This window comes from Daphnia pulicaria, chromosome 4 (assembly GCF_021234035.1).
Source record: "Daphnia pulicaria isolate SC F1-1A chromosome 4, SC_F0-13Bv2, whole genome shotgun sequence".
Classification (NCBI taxonomy): domain Eukaryota; kingdom Metazoa; phylum Arthropoda; class Branchiopoda; order Diplostraca; family Daphniidae; genus Daphnia; species Daphnia pulicaria.
In genome coordinates this window covers 5058081-5081014 of record NC_060916.1, presented here as the reverse complement: position 1 = coordinate 5081014, position 22934 = coordinate 5058081, and the positions used below count along the sequence as shown (strand labels likewise).

Genomic DNA, 22934 nt, shown 5'->3' with positions numbered 1-22934 from the left:
CATAAAAATAAACACGATTGATAAAAATTGGATTAAAAAAGGTCCCACTGAGAATCGAACTCAGATTATCAGAGTCAAAGTCTGATGTGATAACCATTACACCATGGAACCTTCCAACGGATGTCACCAGCACTGCTACTACAATGTAAATTTGTCGTTAAATTTGGTGGAATTTAGGGCCATGTGCTGATTCCTTCAACTCAGTGATTTCGATGATTTAAAACATGATCTTTTGGTGCATGTTAATGGACTATATTGCGATGTTCGACGGAAATAAAACAACCTTCGATAGCTCAGTTGGTAGAGCGGTGGACTGTAGTGACACGATGTAAAATGCAAGGAATCCATAGGTCGCTGGTTCAACTCCGGCTCGAAGGAGAGCACTTGTGATTACGCATTGAGTGGGCAACAGAAAATAGATAAAGCTGATAGTCATGTATATTCAAAATAGAGTGTAGTAATGGAAAATCCAACATGTACTATTGGGGTACGCATATCTACAACGGAAAGTTGACAACATCACCGTGTAAATATGAAATGTATAGCTCAAAAATGGGACACAATTAATGGTTAGTAATTGTAGCCGGCAACAAACGGTGTTAGAAAAGTTGCGTGGCTCATTGGTCTAGTGGTATGATTCTTGCTTTGGGTGTAAGAGGCCCCGGGTTCAAATCCCGGATGAGCCCCTACAATATTTCAGCTGAGATGGTAAACCTCTTATTGTATTACTTAGATGAATGTTAACATTGCAAATGTGGTAGCGTGGCCGAGCGGTCCAAGGCGCTGGTTTAAGGCACCAGTCTCTTCGGGGGCATGAGTTCGAATCCCATCGCTGCCAACGTCAATTTTGCTCAAACTGTTGTAGCATAGCAAGGAATCGGTGATTGTGCACTTACGGGCAACGTTAATGGTCGTGTGGCCTAATGGATAAGGCGTCGGACTTCGGATCCGAAGATTGCAGGTTCGAGTCCTGCTACGATCACTCGCAAACGGTTATTTTGGCTATTTCGAAATGCGCGCGCGAAAATTTACAAACAAAGAATTAGCAATCCATTTGCAATTGCTCCTGGTTGTAAGCCAAAGTACACATCAAAGAGAACATCCGAGGTTCCCGCCCAAAAAATTGGTCTAAGGAGTGGAATCAATGAATCCCTATCGTACGATCTCTATTCCCTATACCAAATTAAGCTGTGGTATTTCCTTAGGAAAAAACATTTGGGACTCGTGACTGTACCTTAGAACACATGATGTGTCTAATGGCAGGGATCGGTGCCAAAAGTAAAACAATTGGGGCCCATCCGGGAATTGAACCCGGGATCACTTACACCCGAAGCAAGTATCATACTACTAGACCAATGAGCCCTATTATCTTTCATTATTGATTCGAAAATTATTTTATTATTATTACAATCCAAATGTCGTGCATAAAAATAAACACGATTGATAGAAATTGGATTAAAAAAGGTCCCACTGAGAATCGAACTCAGATTATCAGAGTCAAAGTCTGATGTGATAACCATTACACCATGGAACCTTCCAACGGATGTCACCAGCACTGCTACTACAATGTAAATTTGTCGTTAAATTTGGTGGAATTTAGGGCCATGTGCTGATTCCTTCAACTCAGTGATTTCGATGATTTAAAACATGATCTTTTGGTGCATGTTAATGGACTATATTGCGATGTTCGACGGAAATAAAACAACCTTCGATAGCTCAGTTGTTAGAGCGGTGGACTGTAGTGACACGATGTAAAATGCAAGGAATCCATAGGTCGCTGGTTCAACTCCGGCTCGAAGGAGAGCACTTGTGATTACGCATTGAGTGGGCAACAGAAAATAGATAAAGCTGATAGTCATGTATATTCAAAATAGAGTGTAGTAATGGAAAATCCAACATGTACTATTGGGGTACGCATATCTACAACGGAAAGTTGACAACATCACCGTGTAAATATGAAATGTATAGCTCAAAAATGGGACACAATTAATGGTTAGTAATTGTAGCCGGCAACAAACGGTGTTAGAAAAGTTGCGTGGCTCATTGGTCTAGTGGTATGATTCTTGCTTTGGGTGTAAGAGGCCCCGGGTTCAAATCCCGGATGAGCCCCTACAATATTTCAGCTGAGATGGTAAACCTCTTATTGTATTACTTAGATGAATGTTAACATTGCAAATGTGGTAGCGTGGCCGAGCGGTCCAAGGCGCTGGTTTAAGGCACCAGTCTCTTCGGGGGCATGGGTTCGAATCCCATCGATGCCAACGTCAATTTTGCTCAAACTGTTGTAGCATAGCAAGGAATCGGTGATTGTGCACTTACGGGCAACGTTAATGGTCGTGTGGCCTAATGGATAAGGCGTCGGACTTCGGATCCGAAGATTGAAGGTTCGAGTCCTGCTACGATCACTCGCAAACGGTTATTTTGGCTATTTCGAAATGCGCGCGCGAAAATTTACAAACAAAGAATTAGCAATCCATTTGCAATTGCTCCTGGTTGTAAGCCAAAGTACACATCAAAGAGAACATCCGAGGTTCCCGCCCAAAAAATTGGTCTAAGGAGTGGAATCAATGAATCCCTATCGTACGATCTCTATTCCCTATACCAAATTAAGCTGTGGTATTTCCTTAGGAAAAAACATTTGGGACTCGTGACTGTACCTTAGAACACATGATGTGTCTAATGGCAGGGATCGGTGCCAAAAGTAAAACAATTGGGGCCCAACCGGGAATTGAACCCGGGATCACTTACACCCGAAGCAAGTATCATACTACTAGACCAATGAGCCCTATTATCTTTCATTATTGATTCGAAAATTATTTTATTATTATTACAATCCAAATGTCGTGCATAAAAATAAACACGATTGATAGAAATTGGATTAAAAAAGGTCCCACTGAGAATCGAACTCAGATTATCAGAGTCAAAGTCTGATGTGATAACCATTACACCATGGAACCTTCCAACGGATGTCACCAGCACTGCTACTACAATGTAAATTTGTCGTTAAATTTGGTGGAATTTAGGGCCATGTGCTGATTCCTTCAACTCAGTGATTTCGATGATTTAAAACATGATCTTTTGGTGCATGTTAATGGACTATATTGCGATGTTCGACGGAAATAAAACAACCTTCGATAGTTCAGTTGGTAGAGCGGTGGACTGTAGTGACACGATGTAAAATGCAAGGAATCCATAGGTCGCTGGTTCAACTCCGGCTCGAAGGAGAGCTCTTGTGATTACGCATTGAGTGGGCAACAGAAAATAGATAAAGCTGATAGTCATGTATATTCAAAATAGAGTGTAGTAATGGAAAATCCAACATGTACTATTGGGGTACGCATATCTACAACGGAAAGTTGACAACATCACCGTGTAAATATGAAATGTATAGCTCAAAAATGGGACACAATTAATGGTTAGTAATTGTAGCCGGCAACAAACGGTGTTAGAAAAGTTGCGTGGCTCATTGGTCTAGTGGTATGATTCTTGCTTTGGGTGTAAGAGGCCCCGGGTTCAAATCCCGGATGAGCCCCTACAATATTTCAGCTGAGATGGTAAACCTCTTATTGTATTACTTAGATGAATGTTAACATTGCAAATGTGGTAGCGTGGCCGAGCGGTCCAAGGCGCTGGTTTAAGGCACCAGTCTCTTCGGGGGCATGGGTTCGAATCCCATCGCTGCCAACGTCAATTTTGCTCAAACTGTTGTAGCATAGCAAGGAATCGGTGATTGTGCACTTACGAGCAACGTTAATGGTCGTGTGGCCTAATGGATAAGGCGTCGGACTTCGGATCCGAAGATTGCAGGTTCGAGTCCTGCTACGATCACTCGCAAACGGTTATTTTGGCTATTTCGAAATGCGCGCGCGAAAATTTACAAACAAAGAATTAGCAATCCATTTGCAATTGCTCCTGGTTGTAAGCCAAAGTACACATCAAAGAGAACATCCGAGGTTCCCGCCCAAAAAATTGGTCTAAGGAGTGGAATCAATGAATCCCTATCGTACGATCTCTATTCCCTATACCAAATTAAGCTGTGGTATTTCCTTAGGAAAAAACATTTGGGACTCGTGACTGTACCTTAGAACACATGATGTGTCTAATGGCAGGGATCGGTGCCAAAAGTAAAACAATTGGGGCCCATCCGGGAATTGAACCCGGGATCACTTACACCCGAAGCAAGTATCATACTACTAGACCAATGAGCCCTATTATCTTTCATTATTGATTCGAAAATTATTTTATTATTATTACAATCCAAATGTCGTGCATAAAAATAAACACGATTGATAGAAATTGGATTAAAAAAGGTCCCACTGAGAATCGAACTCAGATTATCAGAGTCAAAGTCTGATGTGATAACCATTACACCATGGAACCTTCCAACGGATGTCACCAGCACTGCTACTACAATGTAAATTTGTCGTTAAATTTGGTGGAATTTAGGGCCATGTGCTGATTCCTTCAACTCAGTGATTTCGATGATTTAAAACATGATCTTTTGGTGCATGTTAATGGACTATATTGCGATGTTCGACGGAAATAAAACAACCTTCGATAGCTCAGTTGGTAGAGCGGTGGACTGTAGTGACACGATGTAAAATGCAAGGAATCCATAGGTCGCTGGTTCAACTCCGGCTCGAAGGAGAGCACTTGTGATTACGCATTGAGTGGGCAACAGAAAATAGATAAAGCTGATAGTCATGTATATTCAAAATAGAGTGTAGTAATGGAAAATCCAACATGTACTATTGGGGTACGCATATCTACAACGGAAAGTTGACAACATCACCGTGTAAATATGAAATGTATAGCTCAAAAATGGGACACAATTAATGGTTAGTAATTGTAGCCGGCAACAAACGGTGTTAGAAAAGTTGCGTGGCTCATTGGTCTAGTGGTATGATTCTTGCTTTGGGTGTAAGAGGCCCCGGGTTCAAATCCCGGATGAGCCCCTACAATATTTCAGCTGAGATGGTAAACCTCTTATTGTATTACTTAGATGAATGTTAACATTGCAAATGTGGTAGCGTGGCCGAGCGGTCCAAGGCGCTGGTTTAAGGCACCAGTCTCTTCGGGGGCATGGGTTCGAATCCCATCGCTGCCAACGTCAATTTTGCTCAAACTGTTGTAGCATAGCAAGGAATCGGTGATTGTGCACTTACGGGCAACGTTAATGGTCGTGTGGCCTAATGGATAAGGCGTCGGACTTCGGATCCGAAGATTGCAGGTTCGAGTCCTGCTACGATCACTCGCAAACGGTTATTTTGGCTATTTCGAAATGCGCGCGCGAAAATTTACAAACAAAGAATTAGCAATCCATTTGCAATTGCTCCTGGTTGTAAGCCAAAGTACACATCAAAGAGAACATCCGAGGTTCCCGCCCAAAAAATTGGTCTAAGGAGTGGAATCAATGAATCCCTATCGTACGATCTCTATTCCCTATACCAAATTAAGCTGTGGTATTTCCTTAGGAAAAAACATTTGGGACTCGTGACTGTACCTTAGAACACATGATGTGTCTAATGGCAGGGATCGGTGCCAAAAGTAAAACAATTGGGGCCCATCCGGGAATTGAACCCGGGATCACTTACACCCGAAGCAAGTATCATACTACTAGACCAATGAGCCCTATTATCTTTCATTATTGATTCGAAAATTATTTTATTATTATTACAATCCAAATGTCGTGCATAAAAATAAACACGATTGATAGAAATTGGATTAAAAAAGGTCCCACTGAGAATCGAACTCAGATTATCAGAGTCAAAGTCTGATGTGATAACCATTCCACCATGGAACCTTCCAACGGATGTCACCAGCACTGCTACTACAATGTAAATTTGTCGTTAAATTTGGTGGAATTTAGGGCCATGTGCTGATTCCTTCAACTCAGTGATTTCGATGATTTAAAACATGATCTTTTGGTGCATGTTAATGGACTATATTGCGATGTTCGACGGAAATAAAACAACCTTCGATAGCTCAGTTGGTAGAGCGGTGGACTGTAGTGACACGATGTAAAATGCAAGGAATCCATAGGTCGCTGGTTCAACTCCGGCTCGAAGGAGAGCACTTGTGATTACGCATTGAGTGGGCAACAGAAAATAGATAAAGCTGATAGTCATGTATATTCAAAATAGAGTGTAGTAATGGAAAATCCAACATGTACAGTATCGTCCAAAAAAATCCGAACGCACCCCTTTTTTAAAAGCCCAGTTTAATGTAGATTCTTTGTTTTTAACTTTCAAGACTTCATATTATGTGTAGAATTAATTGTTTTACAAAGTTCATTTATTAGAATTAAGAAAAAAATGCAGAAATATTTTTTTTAAATAAAAAAAGAGACCATGTTGTTCGGATTTTTTTGGACGATACTGTACTATTGGGGTACGCATATCTACAACGGAAAGTTGACAACATCACCGTGTAAATATGAAATGTATAGCTCAAAAATGGGACACAATTAATGGTTAGTAATTGTAGCCGGCAACAAACGGTGTTAGAAAAGTTGCGTGGCTCATTGGTCTAGTGGTATGATTCTTGCTTTGGGTGTAAGAGGCCCCGGGTTCAACTCCCGGATGAGCCCCTACAATATTTCAGCTGAGATGGTAAACCTCTTATTGTATTACTTAGATGAATGTTAACATTGCAAATGTGGTAGCGTGGCCGAGCGGTCCAAGGCGCTGGTTTAAGGCACCAGTCTCTTCGGGGGCATGGGTTCGAATCCCATCGCTGCCAACGTCAATTTTGCTCAAACTGTTGTAGCATAGCAAGGAATTGGTGATTGTGCACTTACGGGCAACGTTAATGGTCGTGTGGCCTAATGGATAAGGCGTCGGACTTCGGATCCGAAGATTGCAGGTTCGAGTCCTGCTACGATCACTCGCAAACGGTTATTTTGGCTATTTCGAAATGCGCGCGCGAAAATTTACAAACAAAGAATTAGCAATCCATTTGCAATTGCTCCTGGTTGTAAGCCAAAGTACACATCAAAGAGAACATCCGAGGTTCCCGCCCAAAAAATTGGTCTAAGGAGTGGAATCAATGAATCCCTATCGTACGATCTCTATTCCCTATACCAAATTAAGCTGTGGTATTTCCTTAGGAAAAAACATTTGGGACTCGTGACTGTACCTTAGAACACATGATGTGTCTAATGGCAGGGATCGGTGCCAAAAGTAAAACAATTGGGGCCCATCCGGGAATTGAACCCGGGATCACTTACACCCGAAGCAAGTATCATACTACTAGACCAATGAGCCCTATTATCTTTCATTATTGATTCGAAAATTATTTTATTAGTATTACAATCCAAATGTCGTGCATAAAAATAAACACGATTGATAGAAATTGGATTAAAAAAGGTCCCACTGAGAATCGGACTCAGATTATCAGAGTCAAAGTCTGATGTGATAACCATTACACCATGGAACCTTCCAACGGATGTCACCAGCACTGCTACTACAATGTAAATTTGTCGTTAAATTTGGTGGAATTTAGGGCCATGTGCTGATTCCTTCAACTCAGTGATTTCGATGATTTAAAACATGATCTTTTGGTGCATGTTAATGGAATATATTGCGATGTTCGACGGAAATAAAACAACCTTCGATAGCTCAGTTGGTAGAGCGGTGGACTGTAGTGACACGATGTAAAATGCAAGGAATCCATAGGTCGCTGGTTCAACTCCGGCTCGAAGGAGAGCACTTGTGATTACGCATTGAGTGGGCAACAGAAAATAGATAAAGCTGATAGTCATGTATATTCAAAATAGAGTGTAGTAATGGAAAATCCAACATGTACTATTGGGGTACGCATATCTACAACGGAAAGTTGACAACATCACCGTGTAAATATGAAATGTATAGCTCAAAAATGGGACACAATTAATGGTTAGTAATTGTAGCCGGCAACAAACGGTGTTAGAAAAGTTGCGTGGCTCATTGGTCTAGTGGTATGATTCTTGCTTTGGGTGTAAGAGGCCCCGGGTTCAAATCCCGGATGAGCCCCTACAATATTTCAGCTGAGATGGTAAACCTCTTATTGTATTACTTAGATGAATGTTAACATTGCAAATGTGGTAGCGTGGCCGAGCGGTCCAAGGCGCTGGTTTAAGGCACCAGTCTCTTCGGGGGCATGGGTTCGAATCCCATCGCTGCCAACGTCAATTTTGCTCAAACTGTTGTAGCATAGCAAGGAATCGGTGATTGTGCACTTACGGGCAACGTTAATGGTCGTGTGGCCTAATGGATAAGGCGTCGGACTTCGGATCCGAAGATTGCAGGTTCGAGTCCTGCTACGATCACTCGCAAACGGTTATTTTGGCTATTTCGAAATGCGCGCGCGAAAATTTACAAACAAAGAATTAGCAATCCATTTGCAATTGCTCCTGGTTGTAAGCCAAAGTACACATCAAAGAGAACATCCGAGGTTCCCGCCCAAAAAATTGGTCTAAGGAGTGGAATCAATGAATCCCTATCGTACGATCTCTATTCCCTATACCAAATTAAGCTGTGGTATTTCCTTAGGAAAAAACATTTGGGACTCGTGACTGTACCTTAGAACACATGATGTGTCTAATGGCAGGGATCGGTGCCAAAAGTAAAACAATTGGGGCCCATCCGGGAATTGAACCCGGGATCACTTACACCCGAAGCAAGTATCATACTACTAGACCAATGAGCCCTATTATCTTTCATTATTGATTCGAAAACTATTTTATTATTATTACAATCCAAATGTCGTGCATAAAAATAAACACGATTGATAGAAATTGGATTAAAAAAGGTCCCACTGAGAATCGAACTCAGATTATCAGAGTCAAAGTCTGATGTGATAACCATTACACCATGGAACCTTCCAACGGATGTCACCAGCACTGCTACTACAATGTAAATTTGTCGTTAAATTTGGTGGAATTTAGGGCCATGTGCTGATTCCTTCAACTCAGTGATTTCGATGATTTAAAACATGATCTTTTGGTGCATGTTAATGGACTATATTGCGATGTTCGACGGAAATAAAACAACCTTCGATAGCTCAGTTGGTAGAGCGGTGGACTGTAGTGACACGATGTAAAATGCAAGGAATCCATAGGTCGCTGGTTCAACTCCGGCTCGAAGGAGAGCACTTGTGATTACGCATTGAGTGGGCAACAGAAAATAGATAAAGCTGATAGTCATGTATATTCAAAATAGAGTGTAGTAATGGAAAATCCAACATGTACTATTGGGGTACGCATATCTACAACGGAAAGTTGACAACATCACCGTGTAAATATGAAATGTATAGCTCAAAAATGGGACACAATTAATGGTTAGTAATTGTAGCCGGCAACAAACGGTGTTAGAAAAGTTGCGTGGCTCATTGGTCTAGTGGTATGATTCTTGCTTTGGGTGTAAGAGGCCCCGGGTTCAAATCCCGGATGAGCCCCTACAATATTTCAGCTGAGATGGTAAACCTCTTATTGTATTACTTAGATGAATGTTAACATTGCAAATGTGGTAGCGTGGCCGAGCGGTCCAAGGCGCTGGTTTAAGGCACCAGTCTCTTCGGGGGCATGGGTTCGAATCCCATCGCTGCCAACGTCAATTTTGCTCAAACTGTTGTAGCATAGCAAGGAATCGGTGATTGTGCACTTACGGGCAACGTTAATGGTCGTGTGGCCTAATGGATAAGGCGTCGGACTTCGGATCCGAAGATTGCAGGTTCGAGTCCTGCTACGATCACTCGCAAACGGTTATTTTGGCTATTTCGAAATGCGCGCGCGAAAATTTACAAACAAAGAATTAGCAATCCATTTGCAATTGCTCCTGGTTGTAAGCCAAAGTACACATCAAAGAGAACATCCGAGGTTCCCGCCCAAAAAATTGGTCTAAGGAGTGGAATCAATGAATCCCTATCGTACGATCTCTATTCCCTATACCAAATTAAGCTGTGGTATTTCCTTAGGAAAAAACATTTGGGACTCGTGACTGTACCTTAGAACACATGATGTGTCTAATGGCAGGGATCGGTGCCAAAAGTAAAACAATTGGGGCCCATCCGGGAATTGAACCCGGGATCACTTACACCCGAAGCAAGTATCATACTACTAGACCAATGAGCCCTATTATCTTTCATTATTGATTCGAAAACTATTTTATTATTATTACAATCCAAATGTCGTGCATAAAAATAAACACGATTGATAGAAATTGGATTAAAAAAGGTCCCACTGAGAATCGAACTCAGATTATCAGAGTCAAAGTCTGATGTGATAACCATTACACCATGGAACCTTCCAACGGATGTCACCAGCACTGCTACTACAATGTAAATTTGTCGTTAAATTTGGTGGAATTTAGGGCCATGTGCTGATTCCTTCAACTCAGTGATTTCGATGATTTAAAACATGATCTTTTGGTGCATGTTAATGGACTATATTGCGATGTTCGACGGAAATAAAACAACCTTCGATAGCTCAGTTGGTAGAGCGGTGGACTGTAGTGACACGATGTAAAATGCAAGGAATCCATAGGTCGCTGGTTCAACTCCGGCTCGAAGGAGAGCACTTGTGATTACGCATTGAGTGGGCAACAGAAAATAGATAAAGCTGATAGTCATGTATATTCAAAATAGAGTGTAGTAATGGAAAATCCAACATGTACAGTATCGTCCAAAAAAATCCGAACGCACCCCTTTTTTAAAAGCCCAGTTTAATGTAGATTCTTTGTTTTTAACTTTCAAGACTTCATATTATGTGTAGAATTAATTGTTTTACAAAGTTCATTTATTAGAATTAAGAAAAAAATGCAGAAATATTTTTTTTAAATAAAAAAAGAGACCATGTTGTTCGGATTTTTTTGGACGATACTGTACTATTGGGGTACGCATATCTACAACGGAAAGTTGACAACATCACCGTGTAAATATGAAATGTATAGCTCAAAAATGGGACACAATTAATGGTTAGTAATTGTAGCCGGCAACAAACGGTGTTAGAAAAGTTGCGTGGCTCATTGGTCTAGTGGTATGATTCTTGCTTTGGGTGTAAGAGGCCCCGGGTTCAAATCCCGGATGAGCCCCTACAATATTTCAGCTGAGATGGTAAACCTCTTATTGTATTACTTAGATGAATGTTAACATTGCAAATGTGGTAGCGTGGCCGAGCGGTCCAAGGCGCTGGTTTAAGGCACCAGTCTCTTCGGGGGCATGGGTTCGAATCCCATCGCTGCCAACGTCAATTTTGCTCAAACTGTTGTAGCATAGCAAGGAATCGGTGATTGTGCACTTACGGGCAACGTTAATGGTCGTGTGGCCTAATGGATAAGGCGTCGGACTTCGGATCTGAAGATTGCAGGTTCGAGTCCTGCTACGATCACTCGCAAACGGTTATTTTGGCTATTTCGAAATGCGCGCGCGAAAATTTACAAACAAAGAATTAGCAATCCATTTGCAATTGCTCCTGGTTGTAAGCCAAAGTACACATCAAAGAGAACATCCGAGGTTCCCGCCCAAAAAATTGGTCTAAGGAGTGGAATCAATGAATCCCTATCGTACGATCTCTATTCCCTATACCAAATTAAGCTGTGGTATTTCCTTAGGAAAAAACATTTGGGACTCGTGACTGTACCTTAGAACACATGATGTGTCTAATGGCAGGGATCGGTGCCAAAAGTAAAACAATTGGGGCCCATCCGGGAATTGAACCCGGGATCACTTACACCCGAAGCAAGTATCATACTACTAGACCAATGAGCCCTATTATCTTTCATTATTGATTCGAAAATTATTTTATTAGTATTACAATCCAAATGTCGTGCATAAAAATAAACACGATTGATAGAAATTGGATTAAAAAAGGTCCCACTGAGAATCGGACTCAGATTATCAGAGTCAAAGTCTGATGTGATAACCATTACACCATGGAACCTTCCAACGGATGTCACCAGCACTGCTACTACAATGTAAATTTGTCGTTAAATTTGGTGGAATTTAGGGCCATGTGCTGATTCCTTCAACTCAGTGATTTCGATGATTTAAAACATGATATTTTGGTGCATGTTAATGGACTATATTGCGATGTTCGACGGAAATAAAACAACCTTCGATAGCTCAGTTGGTAGAGCGGTGGACTGTAGTGACACGATGTAAAATGCAAGGAATCCATAGGTCGCTGGTTCAACTCCGGCTCGAAGGAGAGCACTTGTGATTACGCATTGAGTGGGCAACAGAAAATAGATAAAGCTGATAGTCATGTATATTCAAAATAGAGTGTAGTAATGGAAAATCCAACATGTACTATTGGGGTACGCATATCTACAACGGAAAGTTGACAACATCACCGTGTAAATATGAAATGTATAGCTCAAAAATGGGACACAATTAATGGTTAGTAATTGTAGCTGGCAACAAACGGTGTTAGAATAGTTGCGTGGCTCATTGGTCTAGTGGTATGATTCTTGCTTTGGGTGTAAGAGGCCCCGGGTTCAAATCCCGGATGAGCCCCTACAATATTTCAGCTGAGATGGTAAACCTCTTATTGTATTACTTAGATGAATGTTAACATTGCAAATGTGGTAGCGTGGCCGAGCGGTCCAAGGCGCTGGTTTAAGGAACCAGTATCTTCGGGGGCATGGGTTCGAATCCCATCGCTGCCAACGTCAATTTTGCTCAAACTGTTGTAGCATAGCAAGGAATCGGTGATTGTGCACTTACGGGCAACGTTAATGGTCGTGTGGCCTAATGGATAAGGCGTCGGACTTCGGATCCGAAGATTGCAGGTTCGAGTCCTGCTACGATCACTCGCAAACGGTTATTTTGGCTATTTCGAAATGCGCGCGCGAAAATTTACAAACAAAGAATTAGCAATCCATTTGCAATTGCTCCTGGTTGTAAGCCAAAGTACACATCAAAGAGAACATCCGAGGTTCCCGCCCAAAAAATTGGTCTAAGGAGTGGAATCAATGAATCCCTATCGTACGATCTCTATTCCCTATACCAAATTAAGCTGTGGTATTTCCTTAGGAAAAAACATTTGGGACTCGTGACTGTACCTTAGAACACATGATGTGTCTAATGGCTGGGATCGGTGCCAAAAGTAAAACAATTGGGGCCCATCCGGGAATTGAACCCGGGATCACTTACACCCGAAGCAAGTATCATACTACTAGACCAATGAGCCCTATTATCTTTCATTATTGATTCGAAAACTATTTTATTATTATTACAATCCAAATGTCGTGCATAAAAATAAACACGATTGATAGAAATTGGATTAAAAAAGGTCCCACTGAGAATCGAACTCAGATTATCAGAGTCAAAGTCTGATGTGATAACCATTACACCATGGAACCTTCCAACGGATGTCACCAGCACTGCTACTACAATGTAAATTTGTCGTTAAATTTGGTGGAATTTAGGGCCATGTGCTGATTCCTTCAACTCAGTGATTTCGATGATTTAAAACATGATCTTTTGGTGCATGTTAATGGACTATATTGCGATGTTCGACGGAAATAAAACAACCTTCGATAGCTCAGTTGGTAGAGCGGTGGACTGTAGTGACACGATGTAAAATGCAAGGAATCCATAGGTCGCTGGTTCAACTCCGGCTCGAAGGAGAGCACTTGTGATTACGCATTGAGTGGGCAACAGAAAATAGATAAAGCTGATAGTCATGTATATTCAAAATAGAGTGTAGTAATGGAAAATCCAACATGTACTATTGGGGTACGCATATCTACAACGGAAAGTTGACAACATCACCGTGTAAATATGAAATGTATAGCTCAAAAATGGGACACAATTAATGGTTAGTAATTGTAGCCGGCAACAAACGGTGTTAGAAAAGTTGCGTGGCTCATTGGTCTAGTGGTATGATTCTTGCTTTGGGTGTAAGAGGCCCCGGGTTCAAATCCCGGATGAGCCCCTACAATATTTCAGCTGAGATGGTAAACCTCTTATTGTATTACTTAGATGAATGTTAACATTGCAAATGTGGTAGCGTGGCCGAGCGGTCCAAGGCGCTGGTTTAAGGCACCAGTCTCTTCGGGGGCATGGGTTCGAATCCCATCGCTGCCAACGTCAATTTTGCTCAAACTGTTGTAGCATAGCAAGGAATCGGTGATTGTGCACTTACGGGCAACGTTAATGGTCGTGTGGCCTAATGGATAAGGCGTCGGACTTCGGATCCGAAGATTGCAGGTTCGAGTCCTGCTACGATCACTCGCAAACGGTTATTTTGGCTATTTCGAAATGCGCGCGCGAAAATTTACAAACAAAGAATTAGCAATCCATTTGCAATTGCTCCTGGTTGTAAGCCAAAGTACACATCAAAGAGAACATCCGAGGTTCCCGCCCAAAAAATTGGTCTAAGGAGTGGAATCAATGAATCCCTATCGTACGATCTCTATTCCCTATACCAAATTAAGCTGTGGTATTTCCTTAGGAAAAAACATTTGGGACTCGTGACTGTACCTTAGAACACATGATGTGTCTAATGGCAGGGATCGGTGCCAAAAGTAAAACAATTGGGGCCCATCCGGGAATTGAACCCGGGATCACTTACACCCGAAGCAAGTATCATACTACTAGACCAATGAGCCCTATTATCTTTCATTATTGATTCGAAAATTATTTTATTAGTATTACAATCCAAATGTCGTGCATAAAAATAAACACGATTGATAGAAATTGGATTAAAAAAGGTCCCACTGAGAATCGAACTCAGATTATCAGAGTCAAAGTCTGATGTGATAACCATTACACCATGGAACCTTCCAACGAATGTCACCAGCACTGCTACTACAATGTAAATTTGTCGTTAAATTTGGTGGAATTTAGGGCCATGTGCTGATTCCTTCAACTCAGTGATTTCGATGATTTAAAACATGATCTTTTGGTGCATGTTAATGGACTATATTGCGATGTTCGACGGAAATAAAACAACCTTCGATAGCTCAGTTGGTAGAGCGGTGGACTGTAGTGACACGATGTAAAATGCAAGGAATCCATAGGTCGCTGGTTCAACTCCGGCTCGAAGGAGAGCACTTGTGATTACGCATTGAGTGGGCAACAGAAAATAGATAAAGCTGATAGTCATGTATATTCAAAATAGAGTGTAGTAATGGAAAATCCAACATGTACTATTGGGGTACGCATATCTACAACGGAAAGTTGACAACATCACCGTGTAAATATGAAATGTATAGCTCAAAAATGGGACACAATTAATGGTTAGTAATTGTAGCCGGCAACAAACGGTGTTAGAAAAGTTGCGTGGCTCATTGGTCTAGTGGTATGATTCTTGCTTTGGGTGTAAGAGGCCCCGGGTTCAAATCCCGGATGAGCCCCTACAATATTTCAGCTGAGATGGTAAACCTCTTATTGTATTACTTAGATGAATGTTAACATTGCAAATGTGGTAGCGTGGCCGAGCGGTCCAAGGCGCTGGTTTAAGGCACCAGTCTCTTCGGGGGCATGGGTTCGAATCCCATCGCTGCCAACGTCAATTTTGCTCAAACTGTTGTAGCATAGCAAGGAATCGGTGATTGTGCACTTACGGGCAACGTTAATGGTCGTGTGGCCTAATGGATAAGGCGTCGGACTTCGGATCCGAAGATTGCAGGTTCGAGTCCTGCTACGATCACTCGCAAACGGTTATTTTGGCTATTTCGAAATGCGCGCGCGAAAATTTACAAACAAAGAATTAGCAATCCATTTGCAATTGCTCCTGGTTGTAAGCCAAAGTACACATCAAAGAGAACATCCGAGGTTCCCGCCCAAAAAATTGGTCTAAGGAGTGGAATCAATGAATCCCTATCGTACGATCTCTATTCCCTATACCAAATTAAGCTGTGGTATTTCCTTAGGAAAAAACATTTGGGACTCGTGACTGTACCTTAGAACACATGATGTGTCTAATGGCAGGGATCGGTGCCAAAAGTAAAACAATTGGGGCCCATCCGGGAATTGAACCCGGGATCACTTACACCCGAAGCAAGTATCATACTACTAGACCAATGAGCCCTATTATCTTTCATTATTGATTCGAAAATTATTTTATTATTATTACAATCCAAATGTCGTGCATAAAAATAAACACGATTGATAGAAATTGGATTAAAAAAGGTCCCACTGAGAATCGAACTCAGATTATCAGAGTCAAAGTCTGATGTGATAACCATTACACCATGGAACCTTCCAACGGATGTCACCAGCACTGCTACTACAATGTAAATTTGTCGTTAAATTTGGTGGAATTTAGGGCCATGTGCTGATTCCTTCAACTCAGTGATTTCGATGATTTAAAACATGATCTTTTGGTGCATGTTAATGGACTATATTGCGATGTTCGACGGAAATAAAACAACCTTCGATAGCTCAGTTGGTAGAGCGGTGGACTGTAGTGACACGATGTAAAATGCAAGGAATCCATAGGTCGCTGGTTCAACTCCGGCTCGAAGGAGAGCACTTGTGATTACGCATTGAGTGGGCAACAGAAAATAGATAAAGCTGATAGTCATGTATATTCAAAATAGAGTGTAGTAATGGAAAATCCAACATGTACTATTGGGGTACGCATATCTACAACGGAAAGTTGACAACATCACCGTGTAAATATGAAATGTATAGCTCAAAAATGGGACACAATTAATGGTTAGTAATTGTAGCCGGCAACAAACGGTGTTAGAAAAGTTGCGTGGCTCATTGGTCTAGTGGTATGATTCTTGCTTTGGGTGTAAGAGGCCCCGGGTTCAAATCCCGGATGAGCCCCTACAATATTTCAGCTGAGATGGTAAACCTCTTATTGTATTACTTAGATGAATGTTAACATTGCAAATGTGGTAGCGTGGCCGAGCGGTCCAAGGCGCTGGTTTAAGGCACCAGTCTCTTCGGGGGCATGGGTTCGAATCCCATCGCTGCCAACGTCAATTTTGCTCAAACTGTTGTAGCATAGCAAGGAATCGGTGATTGTGCACTTACGGGCAACGTTAATGGTCGTGTGGCCTAATGGATAAGGCGTCGGACTTCGGATCCGAAGATTGCAGGTTCGAGTCCTGCTACGATCACTCGCAAACGGTTATTTTGGCTATTTCGAAATGCGCGCGCGAAAATTTACAAACAAAGAATTAGCAATCCATTTGCAATTGCTCCTGGTTGTAAGCCAAAGTACACATCAAAGAGAACATCCGAGGTTCCCGCCCAAAAAATTGGTCTAAGGAGTGGAATCAATGAATCCCTATCGTACGATCTCTATTCCCTATACCAAATTAAGCTGTGGTATTTCCTTAGGAAAAAACATTTGGGACTCGTGACTGTACCTTAGAACACATGATGTGTCTAATGGCAGGGATCGGTGCCAAAAGTAAAACAATTGGGGCCCATCCGGGAATTGAACCCGGGATCACTTACACCCGAAGCAAGTATCATACTACTAGACCAATGAGCCCTATTATCTTTCATTATTGATTCGAAAATTATTTTATTATTATTACAATCCAAATGTCGTGCATAAAAATAAACACGATTGATAGAAATTGGATTAAAAAAGGTCCCACTGAGAATCGAACTCAGATTATCAGAGTCAAAGTCTGATGTGATAACCATTACACCATGGAACCTTCCAACGGATGTCACCAGCACTGCTACTACAATGTAAATTTGTCGTTAAATTTGGTGGAATTTAGGGCCATGTGCTGATTCCTTCAACTCAGTGATTTCGATGATTTAAAACATGATCTTTTGGTGCATGTTAATGGACTATATTGCGATGTTCGACGGAAATAAAACAACCTTCGATAACTCAGTTGGTAGAGCGGTGGACTGTAGTGACACGATGTAAAATGCAAGGAATCCATAGGTCGCTGGTTCAACTCCGGCTCGAAGGAGAGCACTTGTGATTACGCATTGAGTGGGCAACAGAAAATAGATAAAGCTGATAGTCATGTATATTCAAAATAGAGTGTAGTAATGGAAAATCCAACATGTACTATTGGGGTACGCATATCTACAACGGAAAGTTGACAACATCACCGTGTAAATATGAAATGTATAGCTCAAAAATGGGACACAATTAATGGTTAGTAATTGTAGCCGGCAACAAACGGTGTTAGAAAAGTTGCGTGGCTCATTGGTCTAGTGGTATGATTCTTGCTTTGGGTGTAAGAGGCCCCGGGTTCAAATCCCGGATGAGCCCCTACAATATTTCAGCTGAGATGGTAAACCTCTTATTGTATTACTTAGATGAATGTTAACATTGCAAATGTGGTAGCGTGGCCGAGCGGTCCAAGGCGCTGGTTTAAGGCACCAGTATCTTCGGGGGCATGGGTTCGAATCCCATCGCTGCCAACGTCAATTTTGCTCAAACTGTTGTAGCATAGCAAGGAATCGGTGATTGTGCACTTACGGGCAACGTTAATGGTCGTGTGGCCTAATGGATAAGGCGTCGGACTTCGGATCCGAAGATTGCAGGTTCGAGTCCTGCTACGATCACTCGCAAACGGTTATTTTGGCTATTTCGAAATGCGCGCGCGAAAATTTACAAACAAAGAATTAGCAATCCATTTGCAATTGCTCCTGCTTGTAAGCCAAAGTACACATCAAAGAGAACATCCGAGGTTCCCGCCCAAAAAATTGGTCTAAGGAGTGGAATCAATGAATCCCTATCGTACGATCTCTATTCCCTATACCAAATTAAGCTGTGGTATTTCCTTAGGAAAAAACATTTGGGACTCGTGACTGTACCTTAGAACACATGATGTGTCTAATGGCAGGGATCGGTGCCAAAAGTAAAACAATTGGGGCCCATCCGGGAATTGAACCCGGGATCACTTACACCCGAAGCAAGTATCATACTACTAGACCAATGAGCCCTATTATCTTTCATTATTGATTCGAAAATTATTTTATTATTATTACAATCCAAATGTCGTGCATAAAAATAAACACGATTGATAGAAATTGGATTAAAAAAGGTCCCACTGAGAATCGAACTCAGATTATCAGAGTCAAAGTCTGATGTGATAACCATTACACCATGGAACCTTCCAACGGATGTCACCAGCACTGCTACTACAATGTAAATTTGTCGTTAAATTTGGTGGAATTTAGGGCCATGTGCTGATTCCTTCAACTCAGTGATTTCGATGATTTAAAACATGATCTTTTGGTGCATGTTAATGGAATATATTGCGATGTTCGACGGAAATAAAACAACCTTCGATAGCTCAGTTGGTAGAGCGGTGGACTGTAGTGACACGATGTAAAATGCAAGGAATCCATAGGTCGCTGGTTCAACTCCGGCTCGAAGGAGAGCACTTGTGATTACGCATTGAGTGGGCAACAGAAAATAGATAAAGCTGATAGTCATGTATATTCAAAATAGAGTGTAGTAATGGAAAATCCAACATGTACTATTGGGGTACGCATATCTACAACGGAAAGTTGACAACATCACCGTGTAAATATGAAATGTATAGCTCAAAAATGGGACACAATTAATGGTTAGTAATTGTAGCCGGCAACAAACGGTGTTAGAAAAGTTGCGTGGCTCATTGGTCTAGTGGTATGATTCTTGCTTTGGGTGTAAGAGGCCCCGGGTTCAAATCCCGGATGAGCCCCTACAATATTTCAGCTGAGATGGTAAACCTCTTATTGTATTACTTAGATGAATGTTAACATTGCAAATGTGGTAGCGTGGCCGAGCGGTCCAAGGCGCTGGTTTAAGGCACCAGTCTCTTCGGGGGCATGGGTTCGAATCCCATCGCTGCCAACGTCAATTTTGCTCAAACTGTTGTAGCATAGCAAGGAATCGGTGATTGTGCACTTACGGGCAACGTTAATGGTCGTGTGGCCTAATGGATAAGGCGTCGGACTTCGGATCCGAAGATTGCAGGTTCGAGTCCTGCTACGATCACTCGCAAACGGTTATTTTGGCTATTTTGAAATGCGCGCGCGAAAATTTACAAACAAAGAATTAGCAATCCATTTGCAATTGCTCCTGGTTGTAAGCCAAAGTACACATCGAAGAGAACATCCGAGGTTCCCGCCCAAAAAATTGGTCTAAGGAGTGGAATCAATGAATCCCTATCGTACGATCTCTATTCCCTATACCAAATTAAGCTGTGGTATTTCCTTAGGAAAAAACATTTGGGACTCGTGACTGTACCTTAGAACACATGATGTGTCTAATGGCAGGGATCGGTGCCAAAAGTAAAACAATTGGGGCCCATCCGGGAATTGAACCCGGGATCACTTACACCCGAAGCAAGTATCATACTACTAGACCAATGAGCCCTATTATCTTTCATTATTGATTCGAAAATTATTTTATTATTATTACAATCCAAATGTCGTGCATAAAAATAAACACGATTGATAGAAATTGGATTAAAAAAGGTCCCACTGAGAATCGAACTCAGATTATCAGAGTCAAAGTCTGATGTGATAACCATTACACCATGGAACCTTCCAACGGATGTCACCAGCACTGCTACTACAATGTAAATTTGTCGTTAAATTTGGTGGAATTTAGGGCCATGTGCTGATTCCTTCAACTCAGTGATTTCGATGATTTAAAACATGATCTTTTGGTGCATGTTAATGGAATATATTGCGATGTTCGACGGAAATAAAACAACCTTCGATAGCTCAGTTGGTAGAGCGGTGGACTGTAGTGACACGATGTAAAATGCAAGGAATCCATAGGTCGCTGGTTCAACTCCGGCTCGAAGGAGAGCACTTGTGATTACGCATTGAGTGGGCAACAGAAAATAGATAAAGCTGATAGTCATGTATATTCAAAATAGAGTGTAGTAATGGAAAATCCAACATGTACTATTGGGGTACGCATATCTACAACGGAAAGTTGACAACATCACCGTGTAAATATGAAATGTATAGCTCAAAAATGGGACACAATTAATGGTTAGTAATTGTAGCCGGCAACAAACGGTGTTAGAAAAGTTGCGTGGCTCATTGGTCTAGTGGTATGATTCTTGCTTTGGGTGTAAGAGGCCCCGGGTTCAAATCCCGGATGAGCCCCTACAATATTTCAGCTGAGATGGTAAACCTCTTATTGTATTACTTAGATGAATGTTAACATTGCAAATGTGGTAGCGTGGCCGAGCGGTCCAAGGCGCTGGTTTAAGGCACCAGTCTCTTCGGGGGCATGGGTTCGAATCCCATCGCTGCCAACGTCAATTTTGCTCAAACTGTTGTAGCATAGCAAGGAATCGGTGATTGTGCACTTACGGGCAACGTTAATGGTCGTGTGGCCTAATGGATAAGGCGTCGGACTTCGGATCCGAAGATTGCAGGTTCGAGTCCTGCTACGATCACTCGCAAACGGTTATTTTGGCTATTTTGAAATGCGCGCGCGAAAATTTACAAACAAAGAATTAGCAATCCATTTGCAATTGCTCCTGGTTGTAAGCCAAAGTACACATCAAAGAGAACATCCGAGGTTCCCGCCCAAAAAATTGGTCTAAGGAGTGGAATCAATGAATCCCTATCGTACGATCTCTATTCCCTATACCAAATTAAGCTGTGGTATTTCCTTAGGAAAAAACATTTGGGACTCGTGACTGTACCTTAGAACACATGATGTGTCTAATGGCAGGGATCGGTGCCAAAAGTAAAACAATTGGGGCCCATCCGGGAATTGAACCCGGGATCACTTACACCCGAAGCAAGTATCATACTACTAGACCAATGAGCCCTATTATCTTTCATTATTGATTCGAAAATTATTTTATTATTATTACAATCCAAATGTCGTGCATAAAAATAAACACGATTGATAGAAATTGGATTAAAAAAGGTCCCACTGCGAATCGAACTCAGATTATCAGAGTCAAAGTCTGATGTGATAACCATTACACCATGGAACCTTCCAACGGATGTCACCAGCACTGCTACTACAATGTAAATTTGTCGTTAAATTTGGTGGAATTTAGGGCCATGTGCTGATTCCTTCAACTCAGTGATTTCGATGATTTAAAACATGATCTTTTGGTGCATGTTAATGGAGTATATTGCGATGTTCGACGGAAATAAAACAACCTTCGATAGCTCAGTTGGTAGAGCGGTGGACTGTAGTGACACGATGTAAAATGCAAGGAATCCATAGGTCGCTGGTTCAACTCCGGCTCGAAGGAGAGCACTTGTGATTACGCATTGAGTGGGCAACAGAAAATAGATAAAGCTGATAGTCATGTATATTCAAAATAGAGTGTAGTAATGGAAAATCCAACATGTACTATTGGGGTACGCATATCTACAACGGAAAGTTGACAACATCACCGTGTAAATATGAAATGTATAGCTCAAAAATGGGACACAATTAATGGTTAGTAATTGTAGCCGGCAACAAACGGTGTTAGAAAAGTTGCGTGGCTCATTGGTCTAGTGGTATGATTCTTGCTTTGGGTGTAAGAGGCCCCGGGTTCAAATCCCGGATGAGCCCCTACAATATTTCAGCTGAGATGGTAAACCTCTTATTGTATTACTTAGATGAATGTTAACATTGCAAATGTGGTAGCGTGGCCGAGCGGTCCAAGGCGCTGGTTTAAGGCACCAGTCTCTTCGGGGGCATGGGTTCGAATCCCATCGCTGCCAACGTCAATTTTGCTCAAACTGTTGTAGCATAGCAAGGAATCGGTGATTGTGCACTTACGGGCAACGTTAATGGTCGTGTGGCCTAATGGATAAGGCGTCGGACTTCGGATCCGAAGATTGCAGGTTCGAGTCCTGCTACGATCACTCGCAAACGGTTATTTTGGCTATTTCGAAATGCGCGCGCGAAAATTTACAAACAAAGAATTAGCAATCCATTTGCAATTGCTCCTGGTTGTAAGCCAAAGTACACATCAAAGAGAACATCCGAGGTTCCCGGCCAAAAAATTGGTCTAAGGAGTGGAATCAATGAATCCCTATCGTACGATCTC

General features: G+C 41.7%; 92 non-coding genes across 92 annotated transcripts; 62 read left to right on the top strand and 30 right to left on the bottom strand.

Moving 5' to 3' along the window:
• Positions 1-39: 39 nt before the first annotated feature.
• Trnaq-uug lies at positions 40-111 on the bottom strand. The gene has a single exon. It is a non-coding gene; the product is annotated as a tRNA-Gln (tRNA).
• A 171-nt stretch (positions 112-282) lies between these two features.
• Positions 283-378, top strand: Trnay-gua. The gene is made up of 2 exons: positions 283-319; positions 343-378. It is a non-coding gene; the product is annotated as a tRNA-Tyr (tRNA).
• A 236-nt stretch (positions 379-614) lies between these two features.
• Positions 615-686, top strand: Trnap-ugg. Its single transcript has one exon. It is a non-coding gene; the product is annotated as a tRNA-Pro (tRNA).
• A 70-nt stretch (positions 687-756) lies between these two features.
• On the top strand, positions 757-838 carry Trnal-aag. Its single transcript has one exon. It is a non-coding gene; the product is annotated as a tRNA-Leu (tRNA).
• Positions 839-909: 71 nt separating this feature from the next.
• Trnar-ucg lies at positions 910-982 on the top strand. Its single transcript has one exon. It is a non-coding gene; the product is annotated as a tRNA-Arg (tRNA).
• A 308-nt stretch (positions 983-1290) lies between these two features.
• On the bottom strand, positions 1291-1362 carry Trnap-cgg. The gene has a single exon. It is a non-coding gene; the product is annotated as a tRNA-Pro (tRNA).
• A 100-nt stretch (positions 1363-1462) lies between these two features.
• Trnaq-uug lies at positions 1463-1534 on the bottom strand. Its single transcript has one exon. It is a non-coding gene; the product is annotated as a tRNA-Gln (tRNA).
• Positions 1535-2037: 503 nt separating this feature from the next.
• Positions 2038-2109, top strand: Trnap-ugg. Its single transcript has one exon. It is a non-coding gene; the product is annotated as a tRNA-Pro (tRNA).
• Positions 2110-2179: 70 nt separating this feature from the next.
• Trnal-aag lies at positions 2180-2261 on the top strand. The gene has a single exon. It is a non-coding gene; the product is annotated as a tRNA-Leu (tRNA).
• A 71-nt stretch (positions 2262-2332) lies between these two features.
• On the top strand, positions 2333-2405 carry Trnar-ucg. Its single transcript has one exon. It is a non-coding gene; the product is annotated as a tRNA-Arg (tRNA).
• A 480-nt stretch (positions 2406-2885) lies between these two features.
• Trnaq-uug lies at positions 2886-2957 on the bottom strand. The gene has a single exon. It is a non-coding gene; the product is annotated as a tRNA-Gln (tRNA).
• A 171-nt stretch (positions 2958-3128) lies between these two features.
• Positions 3129-3224, top strand: Trnay-gua. The gene is made up of 2 exons: positions 3129-3165; positions 3189-3224. It is a non-coding gene; the product is annotated as a tRNA-Tyr (tRNA).
• A 236-nt stretch (positions 3225-3460) lies between these two features.
• Trnap-ugg lies at positions 3461-3532 on the top strand. Its single transcript has one exon. It is a non-coding gene; the product is annotated as a tRNA-Pro (tRNA).
• Positions 3533-3602: 70 nt separating this feature from the next.
• Positions 3603-3684, top strand: Trnal-aag. The gene has a single exon. It is a non-coding gene; the product is annotated as a tRNA-Leu (tRNA).
• A 71-nt stretch (positions 3685-3755) lies between these two features.
• Trnar-ucg lies at positions 3756-3828 on the top strand. Its single transcript has one exon. It is a non-coding gene; the product is annotated as a tRNA-Arg (tRNA).
• Positions 3829-4136: 308 nt separating this feature from the next.
• Trnap-cgg lies at positions 4137-4208 on the bottom strand. Its single transcript has one exon. It is a non-coding gene; the product is annotated as a tRNA-Pro (tRNA).
• A 100-nt stretch (positions 4209-4308) lies between these two features.
• Positions 4309-4380, bottom strand: Trnaq-uug. The gene has a single exon. It is a non-coding gene; the product is annotated as a tRNA-Gln (tRNA).
• A 171-nt stretch (positions 4381-4551) lies between these two features.
• Positions 4552-4647, top strand: Trnay-gua. The gene is made up of 2 exons: positions 4552-4588; positions 4612-4647. It is a non-coding gene; the product is annotated as a tRNA-Tyr (tRNA).
• A 236-nt stretch (positions 4648-4883) lies between these two features.
• On the top strand, positions 4884-4955 carry Trnap-ugg. Its single transcript has one exon. It is a non-coding gene; the product is annotated as a tRNA-Pro (tRNA).
• A 70-nt stretch (positions 4956-5025) lies between these two features.
• Trnal-aag lies at positions 5026-5107 on the top strand. The gene has a single exon. It is a non-coding gene; the product is annotated as a tRNA-Leu (tRNA).
• Positions 5108-5178: 71 nt separating this feature from the next.
• Trnar-ucg lies at positions 5179-5251 on the top strand. Its single transcript has one exon. It is a non-coding gene; the product is annotated as a tRNA-Arg (tRNA).
• A 308-nt stretch (positions 5252-5559) lies between these two features.
• Positions 5560-5631, bottom strand: Trnap-cgg. Its single transcript has one exon. It is a non-coding gene; the product is annotated as a tRNA-Pro (tRNA).
• A 100-nt stretch (positions 5632-5731) lies between these two features.
• Positions 5732-5803, bottom strand: Trnaq-uug. The gene has a single exon. It is a non-coding gene; the product is annotated as a tRNA-Gln (tRNA).
• A 171-nt stretch (positions 5804-5974) lies between these two features.
• On the top strand, positions 5975-6070 carry Trnay-gua. Its single transcript has 2 exons — positions 5975-6011; positions 6035-6070. It is a non-coding gene; the product is annotated as a tRNA-Tyr (tRNA).
• Positions 6071-6517: 447 nt separating this feature from the next.
• Positions 6518-6589, top strand: Trnap-ugg. Its single transcript has one exon. It is a non-coding gene; the product is annotated as a tRNA-Pro (tRNA).
• Positions 6590-6659: 70 nt separating this feature from the next.
• Positions 6660-6741, top strand: Trnal-aag. The gene has a single exon. It is a non-coding gene; the product is annotated as a tRNA-Leu (tRNA).
• Positions 6742-6812: 71 nt separating this feature from the next.
• Trnar-ucg lies at positions 6813-6885 on the top strand. The gene has a single exon. It is a non-coding gene; the product is annotated as a tRNA-Arg (tRNA).
• Positions 6886-7193: 308 nt separating this feature from the next.
• Trnap-cgg lies at positions 7194-7265 on the bottom strand. Its single transcript has one exon. It is a non-coding gene; the product is annotated as a tRNA-Pro (tRNA).
• Positions 7266-7365: 100 nt separating this feature from the next.
• Trnaq-uug lies at positions 7366-7437 on the bottom strand. The gene has a single exon. It is a non-coding gene; the product is annotated as a tRNA-Gln (tRNA).
• Positions 7438-7608: 171 nt separating this feature from the next.
• Trnay-gua lies at positions 7609-7704 on the top strand. The gene is made up of 2 exons: positions 7609-7645; positions 7669-7704. It is a non-coding gene; the product is annotated as a tRNA-Tyr (tRNA).
• Positions 7705-7940: 236 nt separating this feature from the next.
• On the top strand, positions 7941-8012 carry Trnap-ugg. Its single transcript has one exon. It is a non-coding gene; the product is annotated as a tRNA-Pro (tRNA).
• Positions 8013-8082: 70 nt separating this feature from the next.
• Trnal-aag lies at positions 8083-8164 on the top strand. Its single transcript has one exon. It is a non-coding gene; the product is annotated as a tRNA-Leu (tRNA).
• Positions 8165-8235: 71 nt separating this feature from the next.
• Trnar-ucg lies at positions 8236-8308 on the top strand. Its single transcript has one exon. It is a non-coding gene; the product is annotated as a tRNA-Arg (tRNA).
• A 308-nt stretch (positions 8309-8616) lies between these two features.
• Trnap-cgg lies at positions 8617-8688 on the bottom strand. Its single transcript has one exon. It is a non-coding gene; the product is annotated as a tRNA-Pro (tRNA).
• Positions 8689-8788: 100 nt separating this feature from the next.
• On the bottom strand, positions 8789-8860 carry Trnaq-uug. The gene has a single exon. It is a non-coding gene; the product is annotated as a tRNA-Gln (tRNA).
• Positions 8861-9031: 171 nt separating this feature from the next.
• Positions 9032-9127, top strand: Trnay-gua. The gene is made up of 2 exons: positions 9032-9068; positions 9092-9127. It is a non-coding gene; the product is annotated as a tRNA-Tyr (tRNA).
• Positions 9128-9363: 236 nt separating this feature from the next.
• On the top strand, positions 9364-9435 carry Trnap-ugg. Its single transcript has one exon. It is a non-coding gene; the product is annotated as a tRNA-Pro (tRNA).
• A 70-nt stretch (positions 9436-9505) lies between these two features.
• Trnal-aag lies at positions 9506-9587 on the top strand. Its single transcript has one exon. It is a non-coding gene; the product is annotated as a tRNA-Leu (tRNA).
• A 71-nt stretch (positions 9588-9658) lies between these two features.
• On the top strand, positions 9659-9731 carry Trnar-ucg. Its single transcript has one exon. It is a non-coding gene; the product is annotated as a tRNA-Arg (tRNA).
• A 308-nt stretch (positions 9732-10039) lies between these two features.
• On the bottom strand, positions 10040-10111 carry Trnap-cgg. Its single transcript has one exon. It is a non-coding gene; the product is annotated as a tRNA-Pro (tRNA).
• Positions 10112-10211: 100 nt separating this feature from the next.
• On the bottom strand, positions 10212-10283 carry Trnaq-uug. The gene has a single exon. It is a non-coding gene; the product is annotated as a tRNA-Gln (tRNA).
• Positions 10284-10454: 171 nt separating this feature from the next.
• Trnay-gua lies at positions 10455-10550 on the top strand. Its single transcript has 2 exons — positions 10455-10491; positions 10515-10550. It is a non-coding gene; the product is annotated as a tRNA-Tyr (tRNA).
• Positions 10551-10997: 447 nt separating this feature from the next.
• On the top strand, positions 10998-11069 carry Trnap-ugg. Its single transcript has one exon. It is a non-coding gene; the product is annotated as a tRNA-Pro (tRNA).
• A 70-nt stretch (positions 11070-11139) lies between these two features.
• On the top strand, positions 11140-11221 carry Trnal-aag. Its single transcript has one exon. It is a non-coding gene; the product is annotated as a tRNA-Leu (tRNA).
• A 71-nt stretch (positions 11222-11292) lies between these two features.
• On the top strand, positions 11293-11365 carry Trnar-ucg. Its single transcript has one exon. It is a non-coding gene; the product is annotated as a tRNA-Arg (tRNA).
• A 308-nt stretch (positions 11366-11673) lies between these two features.
• Trnap-cgg lies at positions 11674-11745 on the bottom strand. Its single transcript has one exon. It is a non-coding gene; the product is annotated as a tRNA-Pro (tRNA).
• Positions 11746-11845: 100 nt separating this feature from the next.
• Positions 11846-11917, bottom strand: Trnaq-uug. Its single transcript has one exon. It is a non-coding gene; the product is annotated as a tRNA-Gln (tRNA).
• A 171-nt stretch (positions 11918-12088) lies between these two features.
• Positions 12089-12184, top strand: Trnay-gua. Its single transcript has 2 exons — positions 12089-12125; positions 12149-12184. It is a non-coding gene; the product is annotated as a tRNA-Tyr (tRNA).
• A 236-nt stretch (positions 12185-12420) lies between these two features.
• Positions 12421-12492, top strand: Trnap-ugg. The gene has a single exon. It is a non-coding gene; the product is annotated as a tRNA-Pro (tRNA).
• Positions 12493-12562: 70 nt separating this feature from the next.
• On the top strand, positions 12563-12644 carry Trnal-aag. Its single transcript has one exon. It is a non-coding gene; the product is annotated as a tRNA-Leu (tRNA).
• A 71-nt stretch (positions 12645-12715) lies between these two features.
• Trnar-ucg lies at positions 12716-12788 on the top strand. Its single transcript has one exon. It is a non-coding gene; the product is annotated as a tRNA-Arg (tRNA).
• A 308-nt stretch (positions 12789-13096) lies between these two features.
• On the bottom strand, positions 13097-13168 carry Trnap-cgg. The gene has a single exon. It is a non-coding gene; the product is annotated as a tRNA-Pro (tRNA).
• Positions 13169-13268: 100 nt separating this feature from the next.
• Trnaq-uug lies at positions 13269-13340 on the bottom strand. Its single transcript has one exon. It is a non-coding gene; the product is annotated as a tRNA-Gln (tRNA).
• A 171-nt stretch (positions 13341-13511) lies between these two features.
• Trnay-gua lies at positions 13512-13607 on the top strand. The gene is made up of 2 exons: positions 13512-13548; positions 13572-13607. It is a non-coding gene; the product is annotated as a tRNA-Tyr (tRNA).
• A 236-nt stretch (positions 13608-13843) lies between these two features.
• Trnap-ugg lies at positions 13844-13915 on the top strand. Its single transcript has one exon. It is a non-coding gene; the product is annotated as a tRNA-Pro (tRNA).
• A 70-nt stretch (positions 13916-13985) lies between these two features.
• On the top strand, positions 13986-14067 carry Trnal-aag. Its single transcript has one exon. It is a non-coding gene; the product is annotated as a tRNA-Leu (tRNA).
• A 71-nt stretch (positions 14068-14138) lies between these two features.
• Trnar-ucg lies at positions 14139-14211 on the top strand. Its single transcript has one exon. It is a non-coding gene; the product is annotated as a tRNA-Arg (tRNA).
• A 308-nt stretch (positions 14212-14519) lies between these two features.
• On the bottom strand, positions 14520-14591 carry Trnap-cgg. The gene has a single exon. It is a non-coding gene; the product is annotated as a tRNA-Pro (tRNA).
• A 100-nt stretch (positions 14592-14691) lies between these two features.
• Trnaq-uug lies at positions 14692-14763 on the bottom strand. The gene has a single exon. It is a non-coding gene; the product is annotated as a tRNA-Gln (tRNA).
• Positions 14764-14934: 171 nt separating this feature from the next.
• Trnay-gua lies at positions 14935-15030 on the top strand. Its single transcript has 2 exons — positions 14935-14971; positions 14995-15030. It is a non-coding gene; the product is annotated as a tRNA-Tyr (tRNA).
• Positions 15031-15266: 236 nt separating this feature from the next.
• Positions 15267-15338, top strand: Trnap-ugg. Its single transcript has one exon. It is a non-coding gene; the product is annotated as a tRNA-Pro (tRNA).
• Positions 15339-15408: 70 nt separating this feature from the next.
• Trnal-aag lies at positions 15409-15490 on the top strand. The gene has a single exon. It is a non-coding gene; the product is annotated as a tRNA-Leu (tRNA).
• Positions 15491-15561: 71 nt separating this feature from the next.
• Trnar-ucg lies at positions 15562-15634 on the top strand. The gene has a single exon. It is a non-coding gene; the product is annotated as a tRNA-Arg (tRNA).
• A 308-nt stretch (positions 15635-15942) lies between these two features.
• Positions 15943-16014, bottom strand: Trnap-cgg. The gene has a single exon. It is a non-coding gene; the product is annotated as a tRNA-Pro (tRNA).
• Positions 16015-16114: 100 nt separating this feature from the next.
• On the bottom strand, positions 16115-16186 carry Trnaq-uug. Its single transcript has one exon. It is a non-coding gene; the product is annotated as a tRNA-Gln (tRNA).
• Positions 16187-16357: 171 nt separating this feature from the next.
• Positions 16358-16453, top strand: Trnay-gua. Its single transcript has 2 exons — positions 16358-16394; positions 16418-16453. It is a non-coding gene; the product is annotated as a tRNA-Tyr (tRNA).
• A 236-nt stretch (positions 16454-16689) lies between these two features.
• Trnap-ugg lies at positions 16690-16761 on the top strand. The gene has a single exon. It is a non-coding gene; the product is annotated as a tRNA-Pro (tRNA).
• Positions 16762-16831: 70 nt separating this feature from the next.
• Positions 16832-16913, top strand: Trnal-aag. Its single transcript has one exon. It is a non-coding gene; the product is annotated as a tRNA-Leu (tRNA).
• A 71-nt stretch (positions 16914-16984) lies between these two features.
• Trnar-ucg lies at positions 16985-17057 on the top strand. The gene has a single exon. It is a non-coding gene; the product is annotated as a tRNA-Arg (tRNA).
• Positions 17058-17365: 308 nt separating this feature from the next.
• Positions 17366-17437, bottom strand: Trnap-cgg. Its single transcript has one exon. It is a non-coding gene; the product is annotated as a tRNA-Pro (tRNA).
• Positions 17438-17537: 100 nt separating this feature from the next.
• On the bottom strand, positions 17538-17609 carry Trnaq-uug. The gene has a single exon. It is a non-coding gene; the product is annotated as a tRNA-Gln (tRNA).
• A 503-nt stretch (positions 17610-18112) lies between these two features.
• Positions 18113-18184, top strand: Trnap-ugg. Its single transcript has one exon. It is a non-coding gene; the product is annotated as a tRNA-Pro (tRNA).
• Positions 18185-18254: 70 nt separating this feature from the next.
• Trnal-aag lies at positions 18255-18336 on the top strand. Its single transcript has one exon. It is a non-coding gene; the product is annotated as a tRNA-Leu (tRNA).
• Positions 18337-18407: 71 nt separating this feature from the next.
• On the top strand, positions 18408-18480 carry Trnar-ucg. The gene has a single exon. It is a non-coding gene; the product is annotated as a tRNA-Arg (tRNA).
• Positions 18481-18788: 308 nt separating this feature from the next.
• Trnap-cgg lies at positions 18789-18860 on the bottom strand. The gene has a single exon. It is a non-coding gene; the product is annotated as a tRNA-Pro (tRNA).
• Positions 18861-18960: 100 nt separating this feature from the next.
• On the bottom strand, positions 18961-19032 carry Trnaq-uug. Its single transcript has one exon. It is a non-coding gene; the product is annotated as a tRNA-Gln (tRNA).
• A 171-nt stretch (positions 19033-19203) lies between these two features.
• Trnay-gua lies at positions 19204-19299 on the top strand. The gene is made up of 2 exons: positions 19204-19240; positions 19264-19299. It is a non-coding gene; the product is annotated as a tRNA-Tyr (tRNA).
• A 236-nt stretch (positions 19300-19535) lies between these two features.
• Trnap-ugg lies at positions 19536-19607 on the top strand. The gene has a single exon. It is a non-coding gene; the product is annotated as a tRNA-Pro (tRNA).
• A 70-nt stretch (positions 19608-19677) lies between these two features.
• On the top strand, positions 19678-19759 carry Trnal-aag. The gene has a single exon. It is a non-coding gene; the product is annotated as a tRNA-Leu (tRNA).
• Positions 19760-19830: 71 nt separating this feature from the next.
• On the top strand, positions 19831-19903 carry Trnar-ucg. Its single transcript has one exon. It is a non-coding gene; the product is annotated as a tRNA-Arg (tRNA).
• Positions 19904-20211: 308 nt separating this feature from the next.
• On the bottom strand, positions 20212-20283 carry Trnap-cgg. Its single transcript has one exon. It is a non-coding gene; the product is annotated as a tRNA-Pro (tRNA).
• Positions 20284-20383: 100 nt separating this feature from the next.
• Positions 20384-20455, bottom strand: Trnaq-uug. Its single transcript has one exon. It is a non-coding gene; the product is annotated as a tRNA-Gln (tRNA).
• A 171-nt stretch (positions 20456-20626) lies between these two features.
• Positions 20627-20722, top strand: Trnay-gua. The gene is made up of 2 exons: positions 20627-20663; positions 20687-20722. It is a non-coding gene; the product is annotated as a tRNA-Tyr (tRNA).
• Positions 20723-20958: 236 nt separating this feature from the next.
• Positions 20959-21030, top strand: Trnap-ugg. The gene has a single exon. It is a non-coding gene; the product is annotated as a tRNA-Pro (tRNA).
• A 70-nt stretch (positions 21031-21100) lies between these two features.
• Trnal-aag lies at positions 21101-21182 on the top strand. The gene has a single exon. It is a non-coding gene; the product is annotated as a tRNA-Leu (tRNA).
• A 71-nt stretch (positions 21183-21253) lies between these two features.
• On the top strand, positions 21254-21326 carry Trnar-ucg. Its single transcript has one exon. It is a non-coding gene; the product is annotated as a tRNA-Arg (tRNA).
• A 308-nt stretch (positions 21327-21634) lies between these two features.
• Trnap-cgg lies at positions 21635-21706 on the bottom strand. Its single transcript has one exon. It is a non-coding gene; the product is annotated as a tRNA-Pro (tRNA).
• Positions 21707-21806: 100 nt separating this feature from the next.
• Positions 21807-21878, bottom strand: Trnaq-uug. The gene has a single exon. It is a non-coding gene; the product is annotated as a tRNA-Gln (tRNA).
• Positions 21879-22049: 171 nt separating this feature from the next.
• Positions 22050-22145, top strand: Trnay-gua. Its single transcript has 2 exons — positions 22050-22086; positions 22110-22145. It is a non-coding gene; the product is annotated as a tRNA-Tyr (tRNA).
• Positions 22146-22381: 236 nt separating this feature from the next.
• On the top strand, positions 22382-22453 carry Trnap-ugg. The gene has a single exon. It is a non-coding gene; the product is annotated as a tRNA-Pro (tRNA).
• Positions 22454-22523: 70 nt separating this feature from the next.
• Positions 22524-22605, top strand: Trnal-aag. The gene has a single exon. It is a non-coding gene; the product is annotated as a tRNA-Leu (tRNA).
• A 71-nt stretch (positions 22606-22676) lies between these two features.
• On the top strand, positions 22677-22749 carry Trnar-ucg. Its single transcript has one exon. It is a non-coding gene; the product is annotated as a tRNA-Arg (tRNA).
• The last annotated feature ends 185 nt before the right edge of the window (positions 22750-22934 follow it).